Below are 11,001 nucleotides of genomic sequence, written 5' to 3'. Positions count from 1 at the left end.
AATACGACGCGTGTTCCACTGTTACGCCAGTAGGTGGAGAGCCTGTCTCAATCGGGTTCTTTTCCGAGAACTCTTGAAGGGAACACAAAACCCTGCTATTTTTTGTCTGAACGTCCCTTTCTGTCAAAGAGCAGGTCATCGTCTCACTGTCTGCTTGGGTGGGGACATTTGACAGATGCGTAGTTCCTGTCGTCAAAGCTTCTTCATCAGGGTTTTTCAAATCATGTTGGCCATAACACCGTTCAGTCAATGTAAAAAACTCCGCGAAGTTGGCCGATGAATGCACTTTCTCAATTATTTCGCACTGTTCTGTGGTGTCGGATTTTTTGGTTTTCAGTTGATAGTATAACCGGATCATGATAAAAGTAATTTCATCTTCATAGCCAAAGTTGGTGGTATATTCATCATCCAGGGAGTCAGTGTCGATGAATGGTTCAATTAAGTCGTTTAGTGATCTTAAGACATTTTCGGTTTTTCTCAACTGGCGCATGAAACTCTCCAACCCATCGTAAACATCGTCGGGATTTGTGATCAACCGTAGTGCCGCTTCTGCATCTCGGCGCAGTTCTCGAGTAATGAACCGCACCTCTTCCCTTTTTGTTTTCAGTTCATCAAGACGCATCGTACACACAGGAATACTCTGTTCTGGTAATGCATCTTCCATTACGCAATGAGCTCTAGCGTGCACCTCACCTTTCACAAAATTGGTTTCTGTACCCATCGGGCAGTCTCGTAGGAGGTGAGGTTGCATCGTCGTGTCATCTGGCCATCACGTCGGTCGGCTTTCGGTAGCACCATCGTCGATATGTCCATCAAACGGTCCGTCGGCGGCTTCGAGGGGTCCTCCTTCTCGTAGGCCAAAGTTCGGATGAATCGGAATCGCGCTGGGCCTTATTCCCGGGTTTATCCGCACCATAAAATGTAAAATAAGGAGAGACCAATAGCCGCGACGTCCCAGTGGTACGATGGTGCTTCTATTTTAAAGATGGCGGATGAAGAAAGATGAAGCAGCTCGAGCTAGAGCTGCTCACGAGAGATTACGGGCACCGATGATAATATTCGCATCGGTGCCGCGATGATGATTACAAAGTTTCTACATCCCTCACAAGCTGCCTGTGCAAGCTTCTCGAGAAGATGATCAACAGAAGATTTTGCACTTCTTGGAGTACAATGGTCTTCTTGAGTGCCGCCAGACAGGTTTCAGGGCGGAAGGATCCACCAACAATCAACCTTGCTGGATGAAATCTTTCATAAATGATGCTTTCGTTCATAAACAGTTTGCATTACAATCTTCCTTGATGTGGCAGACGCCTACCACACGGCCTATCGACACGGCTGCTTGAGTGACCATTAGGCAATGGGTGTTTCGGGGACATAGTCAACACTCTGTCTAGCTACATGTCTGAACGAATTTTTCGTGTAAGAATTGGTAATGCGTTTTTCAATGTTATTGTTCAGGATAATGGCTTGCCTCAAGACGGGGTTTTGAGCTTCACACTGTTTATAGTCAAGATGAGCTTGCTTCGCAAGGGATTGCCTCCAATTATTTGCCATTTAGATTTTAGATGGCGTTGACATACCTTTTATGTTATGGAATACGTCAATCTGTGAACGTCAAGTCCGGCTCGACGTGAACAACCTTGTTGGCTGGGCAGCCTCGAAAGGTTTTAAACTGAAACCTGAAAAAGGCCCGTGCGTTGAGTTCACTCGGATGCGGGGGATCCATCTGGACCCGGACCTTGCAATAACTTGCATGTAACTTACGGATAGAAGGAGCGCAAGTCCTTAACTCGGTAACAGACTGATTAAAACTTCCTAAACAAAAAGTGCTAAAAACAAGGAACATTCCTAAACTCCTCTCACACAAATCCTATGTTGCAGACAAACTGCTTGTTTTGCGTCGATATGCTATCTTGGTAGAACCCCGGCTCGAGTATGGCAGTGTCGTATACGGGTCAGCAAAAATAACTGCACTGAAAATGCTCGACCCAGACTGCATCTTGGCCTTCGCCTTTCATGAGTGCTTTCCGCTGTTGCCCTGTCGAGAGTCTGTATGCAGAATGCGACAAGGGGTGCATAGGGCATCAGTGGAAGTTGGTTGACTTGCTCTATGCATCTTACGATTGTGTCTCTCACGAAGCATCCTCTTATTCCTATAAATAACGACACACAAATTTACACCTGTTGTTAAACAGGTCATCTATTTCTTCTAATTTCTCTCTTAGAGTGGGGGAGGAGTCTTCTGCTTTCAAGGTCCACCGTTCACACACGCACAAGATACCCACACATAGTTTAATTCCTCCACGACATCTAAATCCATATTAAGCAACCTGTCGTTTACGCAGGTAGAAATAAATAGGGTACCTAGGAGTGCGATTCTTCAGCACTTCCTCTTTCTGCAGGACAAGTACAGGTGCACCGAATTTGATAGCTATGCTTCAAAAACTGCTTCCGCTGTTTCTTGTGCAGCGCGGGGACCAAACTTTAGTGTGAACAAAAATACAAATGTTCATAGCAGTATTTGCAGGGCAGAAGTGTACGGCATATTACTCGTTTCAAACCACATCATCCAAAATCAAATTCTTCGCTCCATCGTGTACGCAGCTTCACTGAGCGTTGTGCAGACATTGTCATTAAGAAAGTCTTCTAAAAACTACGGGATTAAGCTTCTTTTTAAAGTTATACTCACGGCATACTCTTCCAATCTTGACATATCTATATGCTGGGTTTGAGGAGGCAGATTCAATGAGTGCTGCTGCTGCTATCATGAATACAGTAGATATAACAGTACCTTACTCGGACCTCAAGATAAACCTCAGAAAACAGCTTCGTAGAGCATGGCATCACACTGAAGTCAACAAACAGACAACAAACTACACGTAATAAGGCCACATTTGCGCCGCTACACCACCTGCTCGCAAGCACACTGAAGTCGCCACGCTCAGGATAGGGATAAGCCACACACCTGTAACACAATCACACCTGCTTACTGTATATTCAAGACCCCTGTGTAGCAGGTGTGGGGAGGGCCTATCTGTAGTACACATACAAATCCCATGCAAGGCACTTGACAGAACACGACACAAACATTTCCCGGAACTCTACACACGACAAATACTATGGCATCCGCCATAATTTTTAGCCGACGAACCAATAATTACTGTTCAATGTGTTCTTATGTTTTTTGCAGGGATAAACTTTTTCGCAGCTCTTGTCTTATCACGTATGATCATCCTGGCTCTATTCAACAGTTATATGAATTGCCTTTTTTTCGTTTCCCTTTTACGGTCGCTGACTGGTTTTAGTATTTATTGAGTTTAGCATTTAATTACATCAATCACTTAATAACTCGTCCTTGCCGCTCGTTGCCCTTGTTGGGCTTGCGTCATTAAATCCAAACCAGTACATTCCACTTCTGTCTTCACTAAGGAAAGGGTACCCTGCTTCACCGTTGTTTTGCATTTTTGTAGAACCGTTTATTTGAAAAAATGTTACGGACGAGGTTTTGTGTTGCATGCAAGCTAAGTCAAGCTGCTAACGTTTGCTGACCATGTGGCGATACTTTGCGCAGAAAATTGCTAGTAGAGGTGTCACGATAACCAAAGCATTGCGTGACGTCACGCTAAGCTTAGTCAATTTGCAGAAGTGTATCAGATTTTGGCACACAAACTGGGAATCGACAACCACTGTTTTTGAGCGCGTAAATTGGCCCACCACCACGCAGAGGCATCTGGGGGTCACCAATAGAGAGGTATCGGGACAGTACTGTAATGGCAGGAGGAAACATAAAGGCTGCGCGATGAAGCCACAACGTGAAGTGACCGGGCAGTGTCTGTCTTCACAAGGGCCATTGTATGCAACTTCGTTGTTCCTGGCGAAAGTGGGGTTCGTGATGCATGTTATTCAGTGCTCCCGTGTTCGTGTGTACAAGTTTCATCGTACTCGTGACGAAAACGCACAAATCCAACTTTTCTTTTTCGAAGAGTTAAGGTAGGAGGGCTTGGGCATCCGCACATATACGTAAGGTTTTATGTTCTTGAGGGATTCAAGCGACCCTATCTCGCGCATTTTTTTTTTCAAGTTGCACTTTCCAATGCTTTACCACAGTTTATCGTTTGCTCTTGCAATTAGGAATGGCCCACAATCATAGGATATCTGAGAGAAGAGTTAACTTAGTTAGACTCCCTTCTGTGCGATTGTTTAATGCGGCGTGGTATACCTCTACCAGGCAAGAGTTCGGTCACGACCATCGAAGCCAACAGAAAAGTCCTGCCAAGAAGTAAACGAAATTACTCACAGCGCCAGGAACCGAACCTGGTGCCGAATATAGTAACACAGCAAGAGCCAGTCCTCTTACCGATAGAGCTACGCCCTCACGACGAGACATGGAGACAGACGGTGCACTCAACGTGCACAGGAATGGGTCCACCACCTGTGCTTCTTCAAAGTACTTGCGTTAAGTGAAAACCGCATGACCTGTGATAACGCCGTTTACGTGGATTGTATTAGCGGCGAACTGAACATCGTCTGTAGAAGGGCAAGGAACTTCTTGGCGGTGGCGTATGAAACAAAAGAGAGGGGCATACAGTGAGTGAGGTGACGCCATATCCTTGCATGCCGCCCGGCTCCTCGGCCTTCGCCAGACTATCCTCTTTGTTTCCTTTCTGCCATTGCTGATGCGTTCGGTCACTAGTTATGCGGATGCCGGTCCCGCGAATCCCAAGTAACGGCTGCCAGAGTCTCTGGTTTCCCTCTTTGTAGAGCAACGTCTGTGAATTCAAGTGACGTCCTATGGGTGATTGTTGTGGGTGTCGTTTATCCGTCGCAACGCAGCCACGTTCACAGGGTGGATTGTAGCCCTTTTTTTCAAGATTTGCGCACACTACAATGTACAAGTTACAAATAACAAATAACCAACACAATATATACGAGATTTGTTACATTTTAGACCTACTTATGTGCGGAGCTGGGGTGAATGATACAATTAAGCGTATAGTCATATAAATACGTCTGCGAAATCCAGTAAAAAATTGGGAGTATAAAATATAAGCTTTTTTTATAAAGCAGCTGTAGGTGGCTTAGGGTAGATTTTTTTCTAAAAATGAAACTGAAAATTTCTTTCAAGTTTTAATAACCGCTACCGTTTTGCTATAACTTTTGGTTTTAAAAATACTAATAAACTAATATTAATCATTGTTCATTAAACCCCAAATTCTTTTGTGGTGGAAGGTTAGAACTTGCTAAGAAAAGTAAAGGAATGCTTCCTAGTACGTTCTTGTTATCTCCACTTTAAATTTCATTCGCACTTTTTGGCCACCTGGGTGACTACTTTGAACAGCGCTAATGACAGCACCCTCCGACGCTTGTCAAAATCTGATGCAAACCCAAAGATTGTACAGCTGATTTGCTGTTATAATACCTGTTTAAATCTGCTGCTAAGCCCATCATCACTCGACCAGTGGCGAGCACATCCCACTGCCATGGTAATTCCTCGCCATTTCCCGACGCGAGGTGTGTCGTCCATCTGTGTCCTTGTTCTTGCCACCTTTCGCAATAAAGTACCCCTTTCCTGGCGGAAACTTTTGGCATCGTGCTCGCCGGTTTGAGCAATTTCTTCGCGCGCGATCTTCGGCTCAAGCTTTCCACCTCGCACAAACTCACGTTTTACTGCAAAGCACTACACCTGTACCACCGAAGGAACTTTTCCTGTCTCGTCAGCAGAAAACTCAATCGCAGGCTAAGGAAAAGAAGTTACTGTCGCCACGAGAAATGTAACTTGGATCACATCAGTGAAAATAAGTAAGATGCCATCGTCTTACCCACAAAGGTACGCCCACACAAGGAGACAAGTAGACAGATGGTGTACTCAAAGAGTAGACGGTCGGTGTCATCAACCACTTGCGCCCATTGGAAGCGTCCGTGTGAAGTTTAAATCGCATAAGGTGCAATAACGGCGTTCACATGGTTTAGATTAGCGGCGAACTAACGTGTTTGGAGGAGGAGGGCGAAGAAGGGGTGCTTTTTGGCGATGAGGCCTGAACTAAGAGGAAAATAGACGCAGCGAAGGAAATTAAGCCATAGCCGTGCGTAGATGACTCCTCCTCACCCTTCGCCACACCCTCCTCTACGCTTTCTAAATGATGTCGCTGCTACGTTCAGTCGACTCTGGTGTCACTCTTTTTAGAGCCACCTGTGTGAATTCAAGTGACGTCGCGTGGGCGATCGTTCTGGGTGTGGTGTACAGCGTTGCTTTCCAGCAACGTTCACAGGGTGGATTGGTGTCCATTTTTTCGGAGGGCTGTCTGATTGCGGCTATCCCACCAGTGCTTTGGTGGGCTTCTTGTGCACATGCTCCCGGTGAAGGCTTGTATATATATGTATACATGAGACGATGTCTATAATAAATGTAGTTCCGAGTGGCCGCTTTTGTTTGTCGTAGTTCTGTGGTCCTTGTCTTACTCGCGCTCTACTATTTACCAAATACAACCGTTGTCTTTGTATGCTTGCTTCCACACATTACGAGCTGCCCAAAAAAGCATGACCATCTACAGATGCATATTGTTACATATATAGTTTACAGTCCTGTTCCCTGCCGGCGCCTCTTTCTGGATTCGTGAAACGCGTGGTGTGATCTCCCCTGTACTGTTTTTATGCGGGCTTTAAATGGGTTTGGAGTGGGGCGTGCACGCACACAGAAGTTTAACGCTCCGCACCATTGACATACCCGTAATACTGGGGGGAGATTTCAACGTTGAATGTCCATATGGCACGGTACAAGCCGGCTACTGTTGTCCGTGGTCGAGCAGTTTAGGCTGGGGTGTCACATATGCAGTATGATCCCTACGACGCGAGTGCTCCCGTATGTTTGTGTCCTAAAGTAAAACCGTACTCTTTCCGTGATTCGTTCAGCTAATTATGGAAGTATGCTCATTCGCTAATTACAAACAATCATGCTTCCTTTCGTGAACTTCTGGCACTGCGCGCTGCTTCGTCTGCCATCCTTCTTCACAGGATAGAATGGCATTGATATTGTATTTGCGTAGCCTTACTTGGCATGTGCACTAACATTGAGAACCGCGCAACCTTCTTTACATGCACCAAAGTGCCTTGCATGCTGGAATAAAATATTTTTCAGTATAATAACGGAAATGTAAATTATTGTTGGAACGAAATCTTTAGAAACCCTGAAATAACAAAAAGAAAATATTCTAAAAACAACAATGACCTCATCATATAATAAATATGTATCTTATATATCTACTGCACTAATCAAAAACTACAATAACAAAACCCGAAAAGAAAGCTAGAATTTCGAATAAGAAATAGCCACAACAGGCCACGACTTTAATGTACCGCATTAGCACGAGGAACACATAACAGGTCGGAAGTAAAAGATAAATTTCCTGAATAAGCTAGACGACGAGATAATGGAACGGAGTTCTCCAAAAAGCAAAAACACAAAAAATATAAAAAAATTTTATGATACCAAAATTTGGAAATAAATATATGGTTTTATTTAGCACTGAAAAACAGCGTAATGAAAAGGACGGAGGAAGTTAGCAACTAGAGAGGTGTGACAACTGGAGAAAGATTTATTTGGAAAGATTGGTTACACGGAAAGACGCATTCCGCCAGGATGCGCCAGTTACAGATAATATAACATTCCAAGTATACCGCAGAAGCCAACATGGATACTAAAACAATCAAGCGGAAGGCGTAAAAGCTGTTATCTAGTACGATTCAAAATAAACTGTCTAGAAAAGCCAACTCTCGTTCTAAAACCATTATCGATGGTGTTCTCACGAATTGTTCATCCCGAATGCCAATGAGAGACTTTCATTCATACTAAATTTCCAATGATCGAGCGTGCCAGAGGCGTTTCTAAGTCAGACTCGCTTTCATACTAGAGTAGCAATCACTTTCTCACATTTCTTGTAAGGTGTTGTAATATTTCTGCGCGTTCCTGTGCGCTCATGTGCAAGCATGTTCTCTAAGGCGCTGATATACGCATCTTCAAGTCAAGGTCTAAGCAAACGCGTCCGAATGGGATTTCGCACACCACATTCTCCGCACATTTCATATACCAGCTCTGATGCTTTTTACTCGTGTGGCCATTGGACCCTCGTTGCTGTTTACCTTGGCGCAAAAAGGCGCTAGTTTGTTGGTCGCTGAAAAAAATATGGCGGCTATTCACCAAGTTCCAGCCCACGTCCGAACGGACCTGCGTTGGTCACCGCCGTCACACAGCGTTTATGCAAGGTAGTCCAGGCCCGCCTTCCAAGGAAAAAGTGCTGCAACAAACAAAACCCAGATATTTATCTGCTGGGGATTGAAGCTCTGCCATGAGGAATAGAAGAGACCCTGGAACTTGACCGAAAGAAAGTCACCGAAAGAAAGGCCGCACCTGGGAAAGCGCGAATCGGTCTTCTTGGCGTGAAGCACAGGAGGAAAGATCAAGAACGAAGAAAAAGAACGTTGCTTCTCGGAAGGAGTCAGCATACAGTGACCTTAGGGCGCACGTAGGTGAAGAAAGAAGCAAGCGCGACGGGGGGAAAAGCCTGCAGGACGCCAGTGTGAAGCTACTTCTAGCATACAAGCAAGCCATCTTCATTGTAGCAGCATCCAAAGAGTATGAAGCGAATACCGATATATCACTTGCGGAAAACATTCGCCTTTTGTCAGGAGGGAAGCCTGAAAGAGCCGAGAAGGATGGGGTACCCGGTCTTCTGAGACTCACGAGTTGAGCAGATTGACTGCTTCAATCAAAGAAAGCAAAGGTCGACACCTGAAATTATTTGAAGGAAGTATTCATTTTCGGGGTGGGGGGAGGGGGGGCTGGATGGCTGGACCATTCCTTTCTCTCTCTCTCTCTCTCTCTCTCTCTCTCTCTCTCTCTCTCTCTCTCTCTCTCTCTCTCTAAATATATATATAAAAACATACATACATACATACATATATATATATTGTACTGGAGATAGTTGTCCCGGACATGACGACATACCTTGCGCTCAGTGTGCGCCAATCTCCACTGTCAACCGACGGGGTATGTGGCGGAGGAAGGACTGCTATGTGCCGCAAGATGATGGCAGGCGCAAGGCGCTGGGCGAGAGAAGAAGCGGAACGGTCAGCATCGCGAGTGGCTCGCTCAAAGAGAACGCACCAAGACATCAATCTGCGCTGCCTTGCCCGTCTCTGGTCTCTGCCTCTTTCCAAGCGTCTTGCTGGTCCCCAGCTATAATCCCCCTTATAATATATAGATATATATATACATATATTTATTGATATATATATATATATATATAGATACGGGACGAGGGACTCGGTAAAGATACATATCAAGGTTGCAGTCGTCATTGTCAGTGCTATTCGGCTTTTTTCGAAATATTTAATAGGACCGAGTGACGTGTGCTTGTCACGTTTCTTTGATACATTGATAAATAAGCGAAAATATAAGTCGAGAAAAAATCCGCCGTGTTTCCGGGAGCGGGACTCGAACCCACATCTCCGCATAACCGGTGCGGTGCGTTCGCCATTACGCTATCCCGCAGCGGCTTCTCTCTCGACTTTTTTTTAAAGCGGGGGTTTTATATTTAGAAGAGCTCTGAGGCCGGTCAACCAGCGCCGCCCCTCGACTACCGCGGGAGACGTAGAACGTCTTCTTTCCCAGCGGCCGCGACGTAGACCGTGGTCGGAGGTCGGGGTTAGCAATTGGCATATCCGAACTGCTGGAGCCAGTGCCTCGTAATGCATGTAGCAGAACAGAAAGATACGGGACGAGGGACTCGGTAAAGATATATATCAAGGTTGCAGTCGTCATTGCCAGTGCTATTCGGCTTTTTTCGAAATATTTAATAGGGCCGAATGACGTGTGCTTGTCACGTTTCTTTGATACATTGATAAATAAGCGAAAATATAGGTCGAGAAAAAATCCGCCGTGTTTCCGGGAGCGGGACTCGAACCCACATCTCCGCATAACCGGTGCGGTGCGTTCGCCATTACGCTATCCCGCAGCGGCTTCTCTCTCGACTTTTTTTTAAAGCGGGGGTTTTATATTTAGAAGAGCTCTGAGGCCGGTCAACTAGCGCCGCCCCTCGACTACCGCTGGAGACGTAGAACGTCTTCTTTCCCAGCGGCCGCCACGTAGACCGTGGTCGGAGGTCGGGGTTAGCAATTGTCATATCCGAACTGCTGGAGCCAGTGCCTCGTAATGCATGTAGCAGAACAGAAAGATATGGGACGAGGGACTCGGTAAAGATACATATCAAGGTTGCAGTCGTCATTGCCAGAGCTATTCGGCTTTTTTCGAAATATATAATAGGGCCGAATGACGTGTGCTTGTCACGTTTCTTTGATACATTGATAAATAAGCGAAAATATAAGTCGAGAAAAAATCCGCCGTGTTTCCGGGAGCGGGACTCGAACCCACATCTCCGCATAACCGGTGCGGTGCGTTCGCCATTACGCTATCCCGCAGCGGCTTCTCTCTCGACTTTTTTTTAAAGCGGGGGTTTTATATTTAGAAGAGCTCTGAGGCCGGTCAACTAGCGCCGCCCCTCGACTACCGCTGGAGACGTAGAACGTCTTCTTTCCCAGCGGCCGCCACGTAGACCGTGGTCGGAGGTCGGGGTTAGCAATTGTCATATCCGAACTGCTGGAGCCAGTGCCTCGTAATGCATGTAGCAGAACAGAAAGATATGGGACGAGGGACTCGGTAAAGATACATATCAAGGTTGCAGTCGTCATTGCCAGAGCTATTCGGCTTTTTTCGAAATATATAATAGGGCCGAATGACGTGTGCTTGTCACGTTTCTTTGATACATTGATAAATAAGCGAAAATATAAGTCGAGAAAAAATCCGCCGTGTTTCCGGGAGCGGGACTCGAACCCACATCTCCGCATAACCGGTGCGGTGCGTTCGCCATTACGCTATCCCGCAGCGGCTTCTCTCTCGACTTTTTTTTAAAGCGGGGGTTTTATATTTAGAAGAGCTCTGAGGCCGGT

This window comes from Haemaphysalis longicornis, unplaced genomic scaffold (assembly GCF_048455015.1).
Source record: "Haemaphysalis longicornis isolate Haplotype H1 unplaced genomic scaffold, Haemaphysalis longicornis Haplotype H1 scaffold_15, whole genome shotgun sequence".
Taxonomy (NCBI): Eukaryota; Metazoa; Arthropoda; class Arachnida; order Ixodida; family Ixodidae; genus Haemaphysalis; species Haemaphysalis longicornis.
This window is presented reverse-complemented; position numbering follows the sequence as displayed.